This window comes from Lepeophtheirus salmonis, chromosome 13 (assembly GCF_016086655.4).
Source record: "Lepeophtheirus salmonis chromosome 13, UVic_Lsal_1.4, whole genome shotgun sequence".
Taxonomy (NCBI): Eukaryota; Metazoa; Arthropoda; class Copepoda; order Siphonostomatoida; family Caligidae; genus Lepeophtheirus; species Lepeophtheirus salmonis.
Genome location: NC_052143.2, coordinates 46193374 through 46202830, shown reverse-complemented (window position 1 = coordinate 46202830; position 9457 = coordinate 46193374). Strand labels below are relative to the sequence as shown.

Here is a 9457-nt window from a genome sequence, read left to right as displayed (position 1 = left end):
TATTTATAGTGAAGTACTGCTTGTACTTTCTCTTTGTTTCTAGTTTGGAGCTCACACACCCCTTCCTTCGTCTTGTAAAAGTGAAGGTAATTACTGTAAAAGTGTAGATAGACGGAGAGTGCAATGAGCGCTAAATATTTAACATTAAAAAAATCACATTTAGCATCACGTATTGTTGACTCATTAAAGTTTGGTTAGGATACATCAATAGAACTCAGCCCATTTTTTAATTTTCAAACGGAACGATTCTATAATAATAGCCAATACATATGCTTCCACATGTATAATAAATTATAATATAGACATTCGTGTTATTAGTTAATATGATAACATATTTTATGAGTATCTATGGTACAAATAATCAAAAGTTATATATATATATATATAATCAGCATAATTCAAAATTAAATATCTCAGATTTTTATTATTATTGATATAAGATATTTTTAGTAAAATAATTTTATTGTCCAATGTTTTTGAAGATCGTTGATATTAACTATTATATTATGAGGTTTTGAAATTATGACTCTAAAATCTATAATATAATCATATCATATAAGATACTTTTTACTTTGTTTGAAGGAATTTATGTTTATAGTTCTATTATGTTATCTATTACTATGGAAAACTCAAACAAGGGATGTTACAGGAAAAATAAACAAATATATTTGTCGTAATAATAATAAGGTTTATAATGATTCAAATGACTAAACAAAGCTGAAAAACAAGATTAATAGAAAATATATATTGTATTTATCTTTAATATACTTATTATTTAGAATGTAACCAAAAATATTTTTCTTTAATCAGGAGTGAAATCTTTATCATAAGAGTTCTTTTGCCTATTGTTTTGCCGAACAAGATTAATTTTTTCATTGTAGCAAAATTTATAGTTATTACAATGTACATATTCTTAGCAGTTATGTTTGATTTGTTACATAAACTCTAACCTAATTTTCATTCTTCTTTGATATTGTATTAATTAAGCCTTCCACATTTATTTTATCAGTAGTGGCAGCAAATAATAAATATTAAAGGATTTCTGAATGTATAATAAATATTCGAAAGATATGGGTTTCATATAAATAAAACTATTGTATCACATGATTAATAGAAATACAAGGTTATACCATAGCGCGTGTAAAACCGATGTTTGACTTCGATTATACTTTTAATATTGACGTCATAGTAGATGAGTGGTTGCATGTTTTTTAAATCTGTTTTTCTTACCCAGCAGTTGGCGTAATACATTCAATTGAAATTTCTAGCAATAGTAACATCATAAACAATGAGTGATTGTGTGTTTTGTAAAAATCTACCTGCATTGCCCAGCAGTCGGTAAAATACATCAGATTGAAATTTCTAGCATGGCCGATTACATGATGGTCTAAACTTTTATTTCTATTAACCTTGATATATAGGACATTTCTGATTGTGCAGAGTGACCACTCACCTTATTATATATTTTCAATAATTCAGCATTAAAAGTTTCCTGGCAAGTCTAGTAAGTTTAATCGACTATAATTTCTTTACTGACTTTATTAGACAATAAATATATCAACATAAATGGATAAAAAAATTATAAATAAATAAAAGAAGCCGTTTCATTATATTTACCGACTGGTCCATTAGAATCTGAAAACTTTGAATTTCATACTTCAACAAGATATATTTCATTATTTAACAATAGAATTTCAACAAAATTAATATCATAATTAGATATATATCTGAGCTCTCTTAATAATTTATGTAACTCAAAATAGCGGCAAGTTTGGCTTCCAAGCGGCGGCCAAAGGCCTGGCACATGCTGTGGATATTTGTCTGGGTGTCTCAGTACTCAGTGACAGTGGCTTTGAGGGCCTCGGTTTTTGGATGACAGACGTTTCAGACCTTACCCTCGAAGGTTAATGTTCGGGGGCCAAAAGTGTCTAAAAGAGCTTTAAAGAAATCAAAAGAGTCTTGCAGCCTATGAATGGGTTTCTTTATACATAGTACAATATCACATTAAATTAATTTTCGGCTAAATTAAATTTTGTTTCTATTATAACATTAAACACTATATTTTATAAGTAAAAACTTATATTTAAATTTCAGAAAAAAATAAATTGAATGTCTGTTGTTCAATCAAGAATATGAGTCAGGAAATTAATTCACCCAGCATCTTGATAGCTATCTAACAATATATTTAAAAAAGATGTTATTTCGGCTATATAAATTTGAAATTTTTCAATATTCTGTAAACATCATTTCAAAACTTCTATTTGAATGCTGAATAAATTATAAGTGTGATAATTTTGCACAGATACTTTTTATCTTGCAAAATTTAGACAGAGGAAATTTTTACACAGTAATTTTTATCTGTAATAGATTTTTTCTTTTTGATTAAAATATACTTAATTCAGGGTTAATAAAATAAATTGGTTAGAAAGTTTTTTTATTAGGAAAAAGTTGTAACCACGTTATATTTTGTATGGTAAGTAGTAACTTAATACTTAAGTTATATATGAGTATGGCTCAAAAGAATATAAGAATTCACACGATAAAGGAGATTGAATAAAAAATATGGATAGATGTATGGTTATTGAGTACGAGCCATTTATGACGATAATGTCATTAGTGGACAAATATTCTTAACTATCATTATGCTGCAATTCAGAAGAAGAGATATGGGTATTTGAAATTGTAAAAGGATTAATTCGAGTCATTCTTTTACATCGATAAAATAGATCCAGTTATATAAAAGTTAATGTATATTTTGCATTAATGGGTTTGTTATTGCAAATAAAAGAAACTAAATTTCTATTACTAATTTTTTAAATAAACGTTAAGAAAAATTTAGGTATCAAAAGGTATAAAATCAATTTATAAAAAAAACAATAAATGAAACCACCATCAAAATACTGAAAACTTCATAATATGAAAAAATTGGAAGTAAAAAGTATTGAAGGATAATAAATAGTTTAATAACTATTTCTGTATCACAGAAAGTAATAACTACATAATAATATAAAGCAATTTGTTAAAAATATATCATGGATGAGGGGCATAGAATGTATATTTTTTTGAAGGCTAAGGAAGATCATTTTGGAAGTAAAAATTTAAAAAATATTTTTTATCAATGCGTACATGCAAAAATTAAACGTTTAAAATTTTTTGTATTTGTCTCTGAAATAAACAAATTGAGCGAATATCATGCACAGGAAAAAACAATATAATGTTTTTTCTCCCTATAAGGGTTATAAGTGAATATTAATGCACTAATATTCATGAATACATCGGAAAACCGGAGTTTATACAACTGTAATAATGATTCCATTCGAGTAAAAATAAATCATAAAGTTCCGCAATTCTGTCTGAAAAATCGAAATAAAACAATATTTTTGAAAAGGTCAGAAATGTTTATTTATTGTAAGTCCAGCAGCAGTTTTATTAAGAAAAGGATTTGATCAAATATGATCTCAACTCTCAATTACTTTGGTATTTTTGCTTATATGTTGATAGATTGAATAGAAGGAATGTTCGATTGACTGATTGTATTTAGTAGTGGTGGGCATCGGGAGCATAGCCGTATCCAGCATGGGCATGGGCATAAGATGGCTCAGCTTCAGCCGATTTCTTACCCTAGTGGAATTTATGACCATATCCGTGTGAAACAGGAGCATATCCATATCTGTAAGAGGGCTCAGCTTCAGCTGATCTCTTGCCATAGTGGTGTACATAACCGTACCCGTAGGCTACTGGAGCATATACATATCCGTAAGAAGGTTCAGCTTCAGCAGATCTCTTACTGTAGTGAAATCTATGATCATATCCGTATGAAATAGGAGCATATCCATATCTGTAAGAAGGCTCAGCTTCAGCAGATCTTTTGCCGTAGTGGAATCTATGACCGTATCCGTATCAAAAAGGAGTTTATCCGTAAGAGGGTTCGGCTTCAGCTGTTCCCCTGCCATAGTGGTGTCAATAACCTTAACCGTAGGCAATTGGAGCATATCCATATCCGTAAGAGGGCTCAGCTTCAGCAGATCTCTTTCCGTAGTGGTGTTCGTGGTTGCATCCGTAAGAAACAGGAGCATATCCATATCCGTTAGAGGACTCAGCTTCAGCAAATCTCTTTCCGTATTAGAATCCATTACCGTATCCATATGAAACCGTAGCATATCCATATGCGTAAGAAGGTTCAGCTTCAGCAGATATCTTGCCATTGTGGTGTCCATAACCATATCCGTAGAATACAGGAGCATATCTATATCCATAAGAGGGTTCAGCGACGACAGCAGTTTATGTACTTGAACTTACAATGCACTTCATGTTGACTACTTTACTTGTATTTGAGCTACAGACATAAAAACAAAAAAATGATGTCCTTGAATTGAAATCTCCGAGTATTTATAGTAAAGTACTGCTTTAACTTTCTCTTTGTCTCTTGTTTCGAACTAACACACCCCTTCAAGACAATTAGAGAGACACATCCATTACTCTGCAATATAAATTTAAAAGTAATTACTGTAAATGGTAGAACGAGATGGCAATGAGCGCTAAATAAATTAAAATGTACATTTTTTATATCAGACATCATTGACTCATCAAACATCGAGTAGAATAAATTAATGTTATTTGGGTTGTAATATAACTTTCTTACTTGTACAATTATAAATGAAGAACATCATGTACATAGAATAAAGTGAGTTTTTTTCGTGAGTATATCTTATAATATCAACAATCATTAAACAAAAATATCCCCCTTCTACCCCAACCATGGCTTTCAATACGGCCCTGATTGTGTAGTTCCCCTTCATTACATAGTCATTGGACATATCAGCCTACTCCTTCTCAACGGAGATAGACAGAGAATCAACTTTGCTATTAGGGGATTTGCAGTCTTGCTAATTACGATGCTCCATATTCCATACTTTAGTGGTGAGCAATGGGGTGAGCAACAAGTTTGGATGCCAGAAATATGCGAGGTTTTCCTTGCACCAATCTTGAAGTATTATGATGTTATGGTTGTTGTTTAGAGGTAATAGGCATTCAACTAGGGTTCATGCCTTCATATCCTCATAATACTACTTGGCCCCAAGTCTTCTATGAAAATCTTGTTGTGTCCTCTACTTCCTGTCTTCCTAGATATACCTTTTCCAATGTTAATTAATCTCCTGACCTTACGGACAAACTCAACACAATTTATGCAACCTTATTGACTGGTTGATGGACGTTAAGTAGATCTTTAGCTCAATGATTTCTGCCTTAATATTAATTGACGTATCACAACTAATAATACAGCGTATTAAAGTTAATATATTTAGCAAAAAATTCTTTTCATTAACCAAGCATCGCTTGATAATAATAATCTCTCTAAGAAATCTCGAATTAGCCCAGTTCAATTTGCTTACGCACACTGTACTTATACATAAATAAGACTAATCATACAAGGGTTTACTTTAGTCGTAGGTTTATTGAGAAAAGGATTTGATCAAATGTGATCTCAACTCCAAATTATGTTGGTATTTTTGCTTCTAAGTAAATAGATTGAATAAGAGGAATACTCGATGGAATGATTGTATTTAGTAGTGGTGAACATAGGGAGCATTGCCGTATCCAGTATGGGCATATCTGGAAGAGGGGTCAGCTTCAGCAGATCTCTTGCCGTAGTGGAATCTATGCCCATATCCGTATGAAACAGGAGCATATCCCTAAGAGGTTTCAGCTTCAGCTGATCTCTTTCCATAAGAGTGGTGTCCATAACCGTATCCGTAGGCTACTGGAACATATCCATATCCGTAAGAGGGCGCAGCTTCGGCAGATCTGTTGTCGTAGTGATTTACATGGCCTTAGCCTCCGTATCTGCATCTACTGTGGTCATAGCTATAATTAGGTTCAGCAAAGACAACGGCGGCTGATAAAGCAAGGAAAAGAGCATGAAAAATGAAAACATATATGAAACATCATTGACTCATTATATTTAGTGTCGAATATATTTATGCTGTTTTACCTTTAATATAACTTTTCTTTCAAGGACAAAAAAATCAAAGATATGAATATTTATAAAAGATATTGCAATTTAGATATTCGTGTTAGTTTTATTTAAAAAAATCCAATATATTGAACAAGTATGATACAAATCGTGAAAAGGACAATGTATTATTCAAAATTGTTAAGCATAATTTAAAGTTACAATATCAAAATTTTTGATACAACAAGTATTATATTGTTTTTTCCTCGATCTTTTTAACACGTTCAAATCCACTAATACAAAAATATGATATTTAATAAATTTTTTTGTAAAATTATTTATAGTTGAATGATTATTTTATAATTTATCTTTAAATTTACCAGCTACCAATATAGTGATCTTTAAACAGGGTTGGGACTCTTATGTCCTGACATAACTTTATTATTTCTTTTTTTAATATTTTTTAAAATTTAAAAATAGTATTGTAATTCAAAATCCATGATTTTGAACAAAACAATTATTTTTTTTCTGACAAAAACAAAACTTTAAATGTACTACAAAAAATAAATGGCCTAGATTCTATTTTATAATTTGCACAGACTTCACATCTGGATCTTTTGTCTACAAATTCTATCCAGTGGACACGACGATTTGGTAAGCGTATATTTTTGCTGATTGAGAAGTTGATTTTTCCTCTTTTGGTTGGTTTGAAGGCCACCGCAGAACTAAGGGGGCTTCTATTGTAATTTATCATGATGCAACATTTTTCTAAACTGTAAACAAGTTATATTAAAACTATTTAATTCAAATACGTAATATAAGCATTTGGCCATGCCCTAGGAATGATTCCGAAAAAAATTATGTGTAACCAATTAATTTTTGTTGGACCAGTTCATAGATGGCACAATAAAATCTGCTTTGTCTATGCCTCTCATGTATTTGTTATAACAGAAACGATTTTTGGGCAATCCAAAGTTTTTTGGATCCGTCTCGCTACTTTCTTGTAATTATTTGCTTCTCAGTCTCATAATAGTTTGAAAGCAAATGAACGCCTTTACTATCCCTTCATTTGTAATTGGGCTGTACCAAATTCTGTAATCAGAGTAAATTCGTTATCTTTCCATAAGTTATTGGTTAAACGCTTTGTGTTTTGACGAATACTTTCAATGCAAAAAAATGATGTTTTAATAGATATTCGTATAAAGGTATTGATAAAAGTCATTACCAAAGTAAAATTTGTGATATTTTCTAAATAAATCAGTGATGGCATAAATCATAACATTTCCACTGCGGACAAAATCTGTGTGCATATTTCATAATTTGGAAATATAACCATCCATATCAGCTCGATTCCATATTTATACCAACGTTTAATTGGTTTCATGGAATTATATTGTTTTAGTAAGTTATGTCCGTAGCTGATATGCTCACTTACATGAAAGAGTAACATAATTTTTTTATAAAATGCATCTATGATGGACTTAACTTTATACAGCTTTTCAATTTTTCCAAAGTTTACATCTTAATGATAATGAAACTATGCCAACGATAGTAAAAATGGCAAGTCGGTGCATCAAAGAAAAAGGTAGTAGATTCATCATAGAACAGCCAAACGCAATATCAGATTATAATAAATATATGGGTGGAGTTGACAAATTAGACTAAAATTTGAGCAAGTATATGATTTATTTACGAACTAAAAAGTGGTGGCCTCTTTTCCGGTTTTGTGTGGATGCATCGTTCAATAATGCTTATCAACTATTTGGTTCGTAGCCTCTAAACCAAAGACAAAAAAAAGTTGATTTTCTTTAATTTAGATGAGAAATAAGGGAAGTATACTATAAAATATTTAAATCAGAAAGGATGAATATTATGTTTTCAACACCCAAAACTAAAAAAAAGGGAATTTTGATATTTTCTATCACAAAAAAGACCACAGGATTCTCAAATGAAATCAGAGACGATTTGCAAAATGTTTCAAAACAAGTAAATATTTTTGTCAAAAATGTAACATTGGACTCCATCCTGATTGTTTCTAGGATTTTCATAAAAATAATTCAAATAAAGTTAAATATAAGTTAATACGTATACAGTTTTCAATATATAAATATAGATATCAAAATAGAAATAAATTTATATTAATTTCTAATTTTGGGTTTCATTCACCTAAGAAAATATAACTCAAAAATTTGCATTTTTGAACAAATTTTTTATAATTTTTATTAATATTAATGATAAAATAATTATACTTTTCATGATGATTAGATGGAAATATCTTAAAGTAGACAAAGATACAAATAACATTAACCTAATAGATTGATTATTCATCAGGATTATAAATACATCGTTGAAATTCACTAAGGCTAAAAATACTTAAATCAAGAAAATATATCTTTAGAATTTTAACAAGTATTTAGAGAAACATAAAAATATATTTAACGATATTTATAAATGTATAAAAGTTATACATTTATTCAATTGAATCTCCGTTAAATGTAATTATTCACTCCATACGGGATGATAAAGACTTATAGACATTTAATACATCCATTGGAAATATAGAAACTCAATGTCACTATCACTGCTGGTTCTGATTCCAAGGATTATATGAAGTCTGGTATCTTTATTTTGAACATGATAGAGCCATTATGTCTCATTTCAGCTATCCAGCGACCATTCTAAATATCTGTCTACTATCTAATATTTAATATTTTACCAAATTATTAGCAGTGGAGACAGTTGAATGTCTCAAATTGTGTTTCTGGCCATGATACTGATAAAATTTCTGGATTTTCCAGTGATTCTTACTTTATCGTATTTGGGATGTGATTTTGACATAATTATTAATTTATAAATGTCTAAATAAATTAATATTTTTTCATTAATTGTAGAACTTTCCAAAAAATGCATTTTTTAGTTCCAAAGTATAATTTGTAGAAATAACATGAATATTATATTTTAAATGTGATATTTACGCTCTTATACATATGTTTTGACTAATTCGGAACATTTTATTTAGTAAAAAACATATGCTTTTATTGAAAAAACCTGATATTTATCTCTCGATATCAGTTGATTGAGAAAATTCATTATTTTAATAAAAACGAAAAATTTAAAATAATTGTAACGAATTTATAATTCAATACGATTAAAGTTCTTTTCCATTTTTTAAACCATGTTTAAATGAGGAATTAGCATTTTTTACTTATATCAATTTTTAAGCACAGTGACTTAGAAGGACGCCGACTTTCATAAAAGTAAAACAACTCCCTGAATTACAATATGACTAATAATCTAATATTAAGTATTAGTGTAAATCTTATACAAATAGAGGGCGTTTTTCTTAGGTTGTTCCATTTTTTTAAACAACTAGTTAAACAACAAGCTATACACCATGACACCACTTTGCAGATAATACATTTATACTTAGTTTTCTCATCCCCTAGTAAAGCTCAAACATTTTAAGGTTTAATTTAGAAGTATTCAAATAAGAAGGCACACACA

General features: G+C 29.5%; 1 pseudogene; it reads right to left on the bottom strand.

Annotated features, from left to right (window-relative positions):
- Window positions 1-3398: 3398 nt before the first annotated feature.
- Window positions 3399-5743, bottom strand: LOC139907100 (uncharacterized; annotated as a pseudogene).
- Window positions 5744-9457: the final 3714 nt, after the last annotated feature.